A 9,628-nucleotide genomic window follows, 5' to 3' on the forward strand; every position below is an offset into this window, starting at 1 on the left:
AATCCCTTCAAATTAATAATAATAATTTGGTTATAATAATAACAATCCACGACTGTTTGTGCGACACTGCTGTGCACAATTGGCTGCTGTGTTTCGTCCACAAAACACACAATCACTACACTTTACAGTATATGCCTCATGCATGTGTTTGTCACCTCCGGCTTGGATTACTCCAACGCACTCCTCACCAGTTTCCCCAGCTCCACCATTCAAAAGATCCAGCTCATTCAAAACCCTGCTGCCTGCATACTGACCCGGGCTAAACTCCATACTCTTATCTCACTAGTTCTGGCCAGGCTCCACTTGCGTCCCATCACCAAACGGATCGACTTCAAGATCCTCAAACTTGTGTTCAAATCCATTCACTCCCTGGCACCTTCTTACCTCTCAGACCTTCTCACTCCCCAATCCATCACCTGGTGTCTCTGCTCGACTGCTAATGGACTCCTGCTCGTCCCTCGCTCCCTTCACCCCACCATCGGAGGTCGTGCTTTCAGCCACTATGCCCCGTAAACTCTGAAACACTCTCCCCCAATCCCTCTGCCTTGCCCCTCTCTCCCTCTTTCAAGTCCCGCCTGAAAACCTTCCTCTTCAACCGTGCTTACGTGGAGTCCTCTAGCTCAGTGGTTAGAGCACTCGCTTTGCAAGTGAGAGACCTGAGTTCAATTCCAGGCAGGGTGAAACCTTGGGCAAATTTCCTTACTTCACACGCTTAATAATAATCCCTCCAGAAAAGCAAAACAATAATAAATTGGTCATTTTCAATCCATGACTGTTTGTGGAACATTGCTGTGCGCAATTGGCTGCCGTGTTCGCCCACAAATATACAGTCAATGCACTTTATAGTATATTCTGTGAAGCACTTTGGGAGGTCTAGAAGACGTGAAAAGCGCTATATCAAATGCAAGGATTATTACTATTATTATGGCCACTTCTCCCCGGCTCGAAGCCAGGCTCCACCACTGTTTAGCACTCTGAGACACTATCCTGCGTGGAGGGCCTATATAAGTGCAAGTTGTTGTTGTATATCCTGTGAAGCACTTTGAAACATTTCAAAGATGTGATAAAGCGCTATATCAAATGCAAACATTGTTATTATTATCCATCATGTTCTGAGGAGTCAACAAGGCAGTCATTGTGATAACGGTGTTTCACAGGATTGAAATACTGTCTTCCGATTGTGGCAAGAGACTGTTTCATAACCATATCCAGTGACCTAGTCTCTACCACTTTTCCTGGTAACCTGTAACCAGGAAGAGTGTTAACACTGTTTATTACCCTCCATATAAATAAGTATTTATTGCTGTCAGTCTCAAAATAAGCCTATAATGAACTCGTGTTCTCTTGTCCTGTTGTCTTGTAGTATCTGAATAAATTCTGGTCTTATGTTCTCCGTGGTAACCTTGGGCGCGCACTTGATTTCTGGCCACTTTGACAAACCAAGAAACTGTACAATAACAATAGCAACAACAAATTTGTTGTTGAGGGAACTGTACCTTTTAATGGGCCAGCATGTTCTGGGAGGAAAGGAAAAAATCTAAAATGAGAAAAATCCCCCGAAAATGTTGAAGTACATCAATCTTCTAATAGTTATTACCTGCGCTGTAATTACTCAAACAGAACATCTTTCTGCAAATGACTTCTTATCTTTAAAAATTTTAGGATTCACTTCTTAAACCATGCTTTCAGTCACCTTCCCACCCCACTCCCCATCTAAAATTCTGACCACTTGCACTAGTGTGTGCTAAAACAAATCTATAACTGGTGCTGATCATACAGTGGCAGAGTGCGGTGACTGGAGCTACAACAACTATTACCACTGGATTCAGACAAGAACCTTAACAACAATTTGCACTTATATAGCGCCCTCCACGCAGGGCATCATTTCAGAGCGCTTAACAATGGAGGAGTCTGCCTCTGAATGGGGGGGCGTTGGGAGGGAAGTGACCATAATCATGGTCGGAAAGGAAGGTTTTCAGGCTGGACTTGAAAAAGGGGAGAGAGGGGGCAAGGCGGAGGGAATGAGGGAGAGTGTTTGGGGTGTTGTGGCTGAAAGCACGACCTCCAATGGTGGAGTGGAGGTTGCGACGGACAAGCAAGAGGCCGGTGCCAGTTGAGTGGAGGCGCTGGGTGGTGGATTGGGGAGTGAGGAGGTCAGAGAGGTAGGGAGGTGCCAGGCGGTGAAGGGATTTGAACACGAGTGTGAAGTCAATCCGTTCGGTGATGGAGAGCCAGTGGAGCCTGACTAGAACTGGTGAGATGTGGGTATGGAGTTTGGTCCGGGTCAGTATGTGGGTGGCAGACTTCTGAATGAACTGGATTTTTTGAATAGTGGAGATGGGGAGATCGGCGAGGAGTGTGTTTGAGTAATCCAAGTGGGAGGTGACAAACGCATGCACGAGGGTTTTGGCTGGCTTTGGTGTAAGGTACGTTTAGAGGCGAGCAATGTGGCAGAGGTGGAAGAAGGAGGTCCTGGTCAGGGACTAGATATGGGGGAGGAAGGATATCTGAGGGTTGAACTGGACGTCTAAAGTGCGCACTGGTTCGATGAGTCTGAGGGAGAGCCCAGGGAGGTTGAGGAGTTTAGATCCGCAGGAGTGAAGACGTTGATGGGAGCCAAAGAGTATGACTTCCATACTCTTAAAGAGTAAGAGTATGACTTCCATACTCTTAAGGTTTAAGCGATAAAATCCAGGCACAAATATTCCAAATTCAGTGCCCTAATTCTGCCTTTTAAAACTATAAATCATTCTTCAGTAATGATTCAAGTATAGGTAGTCAGATGCCTTAATTTTATCAGCAAAATCGGCAGATTTGGGCAATTTATGTTTACTGAACACAAGGTGGCAGGTGCGTTCACTGACTGGAGGATTGTTTCTTCATGGCTGCTAGTTTAGCAGGTTACCAGTATGTAAATAATACTCTGCTTGAATGCTGCCTTTTTATAGATTGACTAGAAATATAACCACAAACTGCAATCAGATCAGACAACAATTTATCACAATCTCCAAACTAAATCAGCAGTGGCTAAGTTTTATTGAGTTTTTGAACATGTAGTTTTAGAGATTAGTATCACATACCTGAAAAATCACAACTTCCCAAGGGCTGCTAATAAATATATAGGACACACCAACCCTGAACATTTTGGATTGGTCTATACTTAGCTCAACAACAACAACAAATTGCATTTACACAGCAATTTTCACGTCCCAAGGAGCTGGACAGTCGAGGGTTTACACCCGAGCTGGCTTCAAGAAGGGTGTGGGGCACGATCAAAGGCAACGTCTTGAGATGGATCTTGAAGCAGGTGAGGCAAAGGGAATGTGGGATGGAGTTCCAGAGGGTGAGGGCAGAGAGGCTGAAGATCTGACTACTGATGATGGGGTGGACAGGGTGGGGGATGTGGAGCCTGCTGAATGGAAGGAGGAGGCGGGGTGATAAGGTTTTAGTAAGTTGAAGATATAGGGAGGAGCAAGACCGTGGAGGGCTTTAAAAGTGAGGACAAGCATCCTGAACTCTATCCTCTGTCCGGTGGATGGGGAGCCAGTGGAGCCTGGCAAGGATGGGGATGATAGATTTGCGGAGCCTAGTGTGGGAGAGGACACAAACTGCAGAGTTCTGAATAATTTCTTTGGAACTTCATCCCACGTTCCCTTCGGCTCACTCCCTCCCTTGTCTCCTTCAAGGTACATCTCAAGACCCTCCTCTTCGACCGTGCCTTCAGCCACCCTCCTACTCTCCCTGCCCTCCACCCTCCCTTATCCCAAGCACACACCCCTGCCCCCTGCTCGGGTCCAAATCCCTGATTGTCCAGTGTCTTGCGAGGTCCTTCTGATGTGAAAGGCACTATACAAATGTAATTTTGTGTTGTATAATTTGCAGCCTGTGGAGGGAAGAGTCGGGAAGTCCAGCGACCTCTGGCCACCATTGGTGGTCGGACATATAGCCTGTCTGCTCCCATCCAACAGCAATGCCCCACAAACAGCCATGAAGTGAGTAACCAATTTAACTGGGGGGAATTATTGGCTTGGATACCAGGAAAAGCTCTCCTCTCCTTTTGATGAGTGCCATTGGATCTTCAACGTCCACCTGAACAGGCAGAATAACAGTACGTGGCTCACAATACCAGTTGGGACGGCAGCAATCTTTGACTAAAGGAAACTTCCTGGCATGTTGTTTCAAAAATATTAGTTGCATTTTGTTACTAATTTTTGCTCTGTCCTAAATGGCACTGTGGTAAATGAAGAGTAGACACTATAAGTGCTGAGATGATCTGAAGTCAGTGACATTATGAATCTGTGATATAGGTCCTTCTGTTCAGATTGAGCAACTCCACGTGATGGAGAGCAGTGGAGAGAAAGGAGCACAAGAGAAAATAAATAGAAAGACAGTAAGATAAAAGAGTCAGCCATGAGAGGATTAGGGACATGGAGAATTCACATGGAGAGTATGGGTTGTGCTGTGCAGCATTGCAAGCAATAGCACACAGGATCTGGGAGTGTAAAACACTGCGGTGAACCATATATAGTACTTCAACATTTCAGATCCTGTAAAATGTGGTTCCAGTTGTTGATTACCCTCTGTTGAATTCCTGTTTCTGTCCTGAACTTGCCCTTCACAACCATGAACATGTGCCCTTTTGTCCTGCAGTATTGATAAGAATAATTCTTACATTTGGTATAGCGCCTTTCACATTAGAAGGTCAGCCCAAAGTGCTTCACAGGATATAATGTAATATGCAGTAACTGTGTATTTTGTAGGTGAACAAGGCAGCCAATTTGTGCACAGCAATGATCCACAGACAGCCATGAAGTGAATGACCAATTTGAATTGGGGGATTGTTGACCAGGATATTGGGCTAACTTTTCAAACTCCCTGCTCGTTTCGAATAGTGCCATAAGATCTTTTAAGGTCCACTTGAACAGGCAGTTAGGGCCTCAGTTCAAAGTCTCATCCAAAGGATGGATGCACCTCAAAGAATTGTTATTTTCTTTCCATTTCTCAGTGTACAATTTTCTGAGTGTCATTTGATGACTTATTAACATTTATAAGGAGTTATCTGAGAAATCTCTTCAAAGTCCAAAAATCCTATAGTCTGCCATTCTCTGCTCACCATCAGCAATCAAGCCTTCAGTTATTATAGCCCCAGTATCAGGTAATATGTATCCAGAACTCTGTAGACTGTGTCTTCTCTCGCACCAGGTGCCAAAAAAAACATCACCACTATCATTGCTCGTCTCCACTGGCTCCCCATCCTCCAGCGGATCAAATTTAAGATCCTCATCCTCATGTTCAAATACTTCCATGGTCTCTGCGCACCCTATCTCTGCAAACTCTTAGCCCTACTGCCCCACATGCCCGCTGCTCAGCTAACACTACCTGCTTCATGTTCCCCGCTCAATCCACTCAACCATCAGTGAGTGAGTTCTCAGCCATTCTATCCTGCTCTCTGGAACTCCATCCAAGCATCCCTCTGGCTTCCTCTCTTCCTCCCCAACTTTAAAGCTCTTTTTGACCTAACTTTTCACCTTCCACACAGCTTCTATTTAAATGTTTTTCTATAATAAGATGATGTATGATGTAGACACTATATTACATCTTTTCTGTTGGAATGAATAAAAATTAGCTTTTTAATCTAAGGTCAGACCCTTACAATAAAATCCTGTGCTATAGACAGGACAGAACAAATTAATTTTGTTAGGAAGTGATTTGAAAATATTAATAGATGTTAAATCATACTTCCTCTCGGAGAGTTTAGGAAAGTATTTCATTGTGTTGAGATATATGTTTGATTTTAATAGTTGTACACAGAGAAATATAAAGAAATTATCGGACAAAAAGTTCCTTGACATGTTCCTTGTGTTGTTTCAATCTCTTTCATGCTGAACATTGAAAAAAGTTTTCAAAAAAATGTTAAACTTTATTTTTAAATATCCATCTGCAATATTCTACATTTTGGAATAGTGAAATTATTGGTTTGCAAATCCTATTGATTGATTATATAGCGAATCAATAATTGCCATGCCTCCCTCAGACTTCTGTCCCATTCATAGTAATTTTAAGGGTTCAGAGTTTCTTCCCCTCTGCTCATTTAACAACCTTTTTATGCTGTGGTGCTGTTTCACTAACAGGAGTTGGAAAGAAATTCCCATGATAACTAAGAAATATATCCAGATTGACATCGACCTGCCACTATCACCATGTCTTCATTCGGTTGTGTAAAATTGTTCACCACAAACTGCTTGTGTCCTAAACATTTCACTATTCAGATCGCCAACATGTTGGTCTTACAGCTGCACTGCATTTTGCTATTCTCCCTATTGTTTGTAACTCTGACACAGTTTACAGTATCAGGAAGATGATATAGCATTTCTTCTTTGCTGTCTTCTGATCCACTCTTTCATTACGTCCCAGCTTGACTACGCCAAACTGCCTGCTTACTAGACTTCCCAACTCTTCCCTCCACAAGCTGCAGATTACTCAGAACTCTGCAGCTCGTGTTCTCTCCCAAACCAGGTTCCAGGACCCTATCACCCCTGTTCTTGCCCAACTTCACTGGCTCCCCATTCCTCAGAGAATCAAGTTCAAAACCCTTGTTCTTACCTTCAAGAACCTCCATTGTCTTGCTTGCCCCTACCTCTCCGACCTCATAACCCCATATTAGCCTGTCCACTCCCTCCGCTCAGTGGACATCGGCCTGTTTCAGGTCCTCCGCACTTCCCGCCCCATCATTGGCGGTCGGTCATTCAACATCTCTGCCACACACTCTGGAACTCTATCCTGCAATCCCTCCACCTTGCTCTCTTTCTTGCCTCCTTCAAGTCCCATCTGAAGAGCTTCATTTTTGGCCACCCTCCCACACCGAAACCCCCCCTGCCATCCTCCCCTTCTGATCCCAACTCTCAGCTCAGGTCCAAAACCCCTGACTGTCCAGCGTCCTGGGATACTTTTCCGACGTGAAAGGCGCTTTTCAAGTGTAATTTGTTGTTGCTGTTGTTTTCATGCTGATTTTCTGCAGCTCAATAATAAAAAAAAGGTGTTGTTTTGAAAATAAATGACAACCTTGGGACTCTAAAACAAGCGCTGACCTGATTCCTATCAGAAACTAAATGAGGTACAAATGTTGCTGTGGTTTAAAAATAAGAGGAACAGGTCCAAGAAGGAACACAAGTAAATGATGATAGAGAACATAGCGATGATGTGTGAGGTTGTGGGTATTGCGGCTGTAATATAACCTTCTGTGCCAATACCCTGCTGTGGTTCATGAGATGCTTGAAACATATATTAGTAGCAGCTACAATATGGTATGGAATAGAAAAGCAGTTCGAACAGAAAATAAGCATTTGCTGCTCACATAGAACCAATGGAAATTTACAGCACTGAAGAAGGTCATTTTGCCCATAATGTCTCTGCTGGCACTTTTAAAGGGCAATCCTTTCAGTCCCATTTACCTGCCTTTTTCCCAATATCCCTGAAGTTTACTGTTTTTTAGATATCTATCCCATTCCCTTTTGAAAGCTAATATGGATTTTGCTTGCAGTAGACTATTATAACACAATGCAATTTATATCGGAAGAATATCTCAAAGCACTTGACAATATTTGCTTGGCACCTGAGCTGGGGATGGGACCCAAAGGGGTTGGGAAGTGGAAATATGACCAAAAGCACGGTCAATGAGATACGTCATGAGATAAACCTTGCACTGGGGTGGGGGGGAAGGAGCGGGTAGGGGGAGTATAGGATAGATTTCTAGAGAGCAGGAGCAGATTGGCTGAATGTTCACCAGCCAATGGTAGAACGGTTAGGGCACGGGCCATAAAACAGGCTAGTATTCCCTGATCAAATGGAGCAGCCAAGTCGGTAGAGTTGACGTAGATCACAGAGGTAAGGTGGATCCAATTAGGGTTAGGGTGAGAATAAGGATTTGAACTCATCCCACTGGGGGATGGGGAGCCAATAGAGCTGGGTGAGGATGGGGGTGATAGGCTTGTGGGAGCATCGTGCAAGAGAGGAGGGGGCGACAGAGTTTTAAGAAACCTGCAGTGTAGGGAAGAGTGAGGGAGTCCAGTGAGCAAAGCAGCCACACGTGTGGGCACATACCTGCCCTCCTCCCCTTTTGACCCCAACTCCCAGCTCAGATCCCTGATTGTCCAGCGCCCTGGGACGTCTTTCCGACGTGAAGGGCACGATACAAGTGTAATTTGTTGTGGTTGAATCAGAATTGTTTAAAAGTAAACTGGGTAATAAAATACCTGAGCAATAAAAATAATTATGAAATATGGGGAAACAGCTGGAAAGCAGGAAAATAAAAAATGGATAATTTTTAAAAAACGGATACAGATGTGATGGGCCAAATGACCCTCTGAGTGCAGAAAGCTGCTCTGTTCCTCTGTGTATTATATGAATTGCATAAACTATGTTTCCTTTCTGTTGTTCTTTTAATTATATAGTTCGGGGCACCGGAAATTCCCTCTGCACACAAGTATGGTTGGCACGACTGCATAACTAACCTCGGTATTTCTGCAATATTAGACCTCAGCCGGTTTCAAAATGTTGTGAAACTTTGGGGATTTTTTTAAAAAATAGTAAGAGGAATGTATGTATCAGTCTGTCGGTCTCGCCTTTGAGTTGGTAACATTCTGAATAAGGATGTGGGTTCAAGACCCACATCAGGACTTTGAAATTATGTAGACTAGGCTGACACTCCAATGCAGTGCTGGGTGTGGTCTGCATTGTTTTCAGTGCCATTCTTCAGCTGAAACTATAAACAAAGGTCGCATCTGCCTGTTCAAGTGGATACTAACGATCCCATGGATCTCGCATTTGGAAAGAGACAGGAGTTTGTCTCAATGTCCTGGCTATCTCACAAATAAAATTGGTCACTTTATTTCTTGTCTGTTTGTGGGACATGGCTGTGTGAAAGTGGGCTGCCCCATTCACCTACAAAACAGTTACTGCCTTCAACAACAACAAAATTACATTTATAGAGCGCCTTTCATGTTGGGAGGATATCCCAAGGCGCTGGACAGTCAGGGGTCAGGACCCGAGCATGGGGGAGGGGTGGGGTAGGGGTAAGGGAAGGCAGAGAGGTGGGAGGGTGACTGAAGGCACGGTCGAAGAGGAGGGTCTTGAGACTGGCCTTGAAGGAGGCAAGGGAGGAAGCGAGGTGAAGGGACTGTGGGATGGAGTTCCAGAGTTTGTGGGGCAGAGAGGCTAAACGTCCAGCCACCAATGGAGGTGTGGGTCAGGTGGGAGACATGGAGCAGGCCGGAGCCCGCTGAATGGAGGGAGCGGGCAGGTTGGTAGGGAATCAGCAGGTCAGAGAGGTAGGAGGGGGCAAGGCCATGGATGGCCTTGAAAGTCAGGACGAGGATCTTGAATTTGATCCTCTGGGGGATGGGGAGCCAGTGGAGTCGGGCGAGGGTGGGAGTGATGGGGTCATGGAGCCTGGTGCGTGAGAGTACACGAGCCGCAGAGTTTTGGATGATCTGCAGCTTGTGAAGGGAAGAGTTGGGAAGGCCGATGAGGAGGGAGTTTCCATAATCAAGCCTTGAGGTGACGAATGCGTGGGTGAGGGTTTCAGCAGCCTGAGGGGTGAGGCAGTGGTGGAGTCTGGCAATGTTGCGGA

This window comes from Callorhinchus milii, unplaced genomic scaffold (assembly GCF_018977255.1).
Source record: "Callorhinchus milii isolate IMCB2004 unplaced genomic scaffold, IMCB_Cmil_1.0 Scaffold3, whole genome shotgun sequence".
NCBI lineage: Eukaryota > Metazoa > Chordata > Chondrichthyes > Chimaeriformes > Callorhinchidae > Callorhinchus > Callorhinchus milii.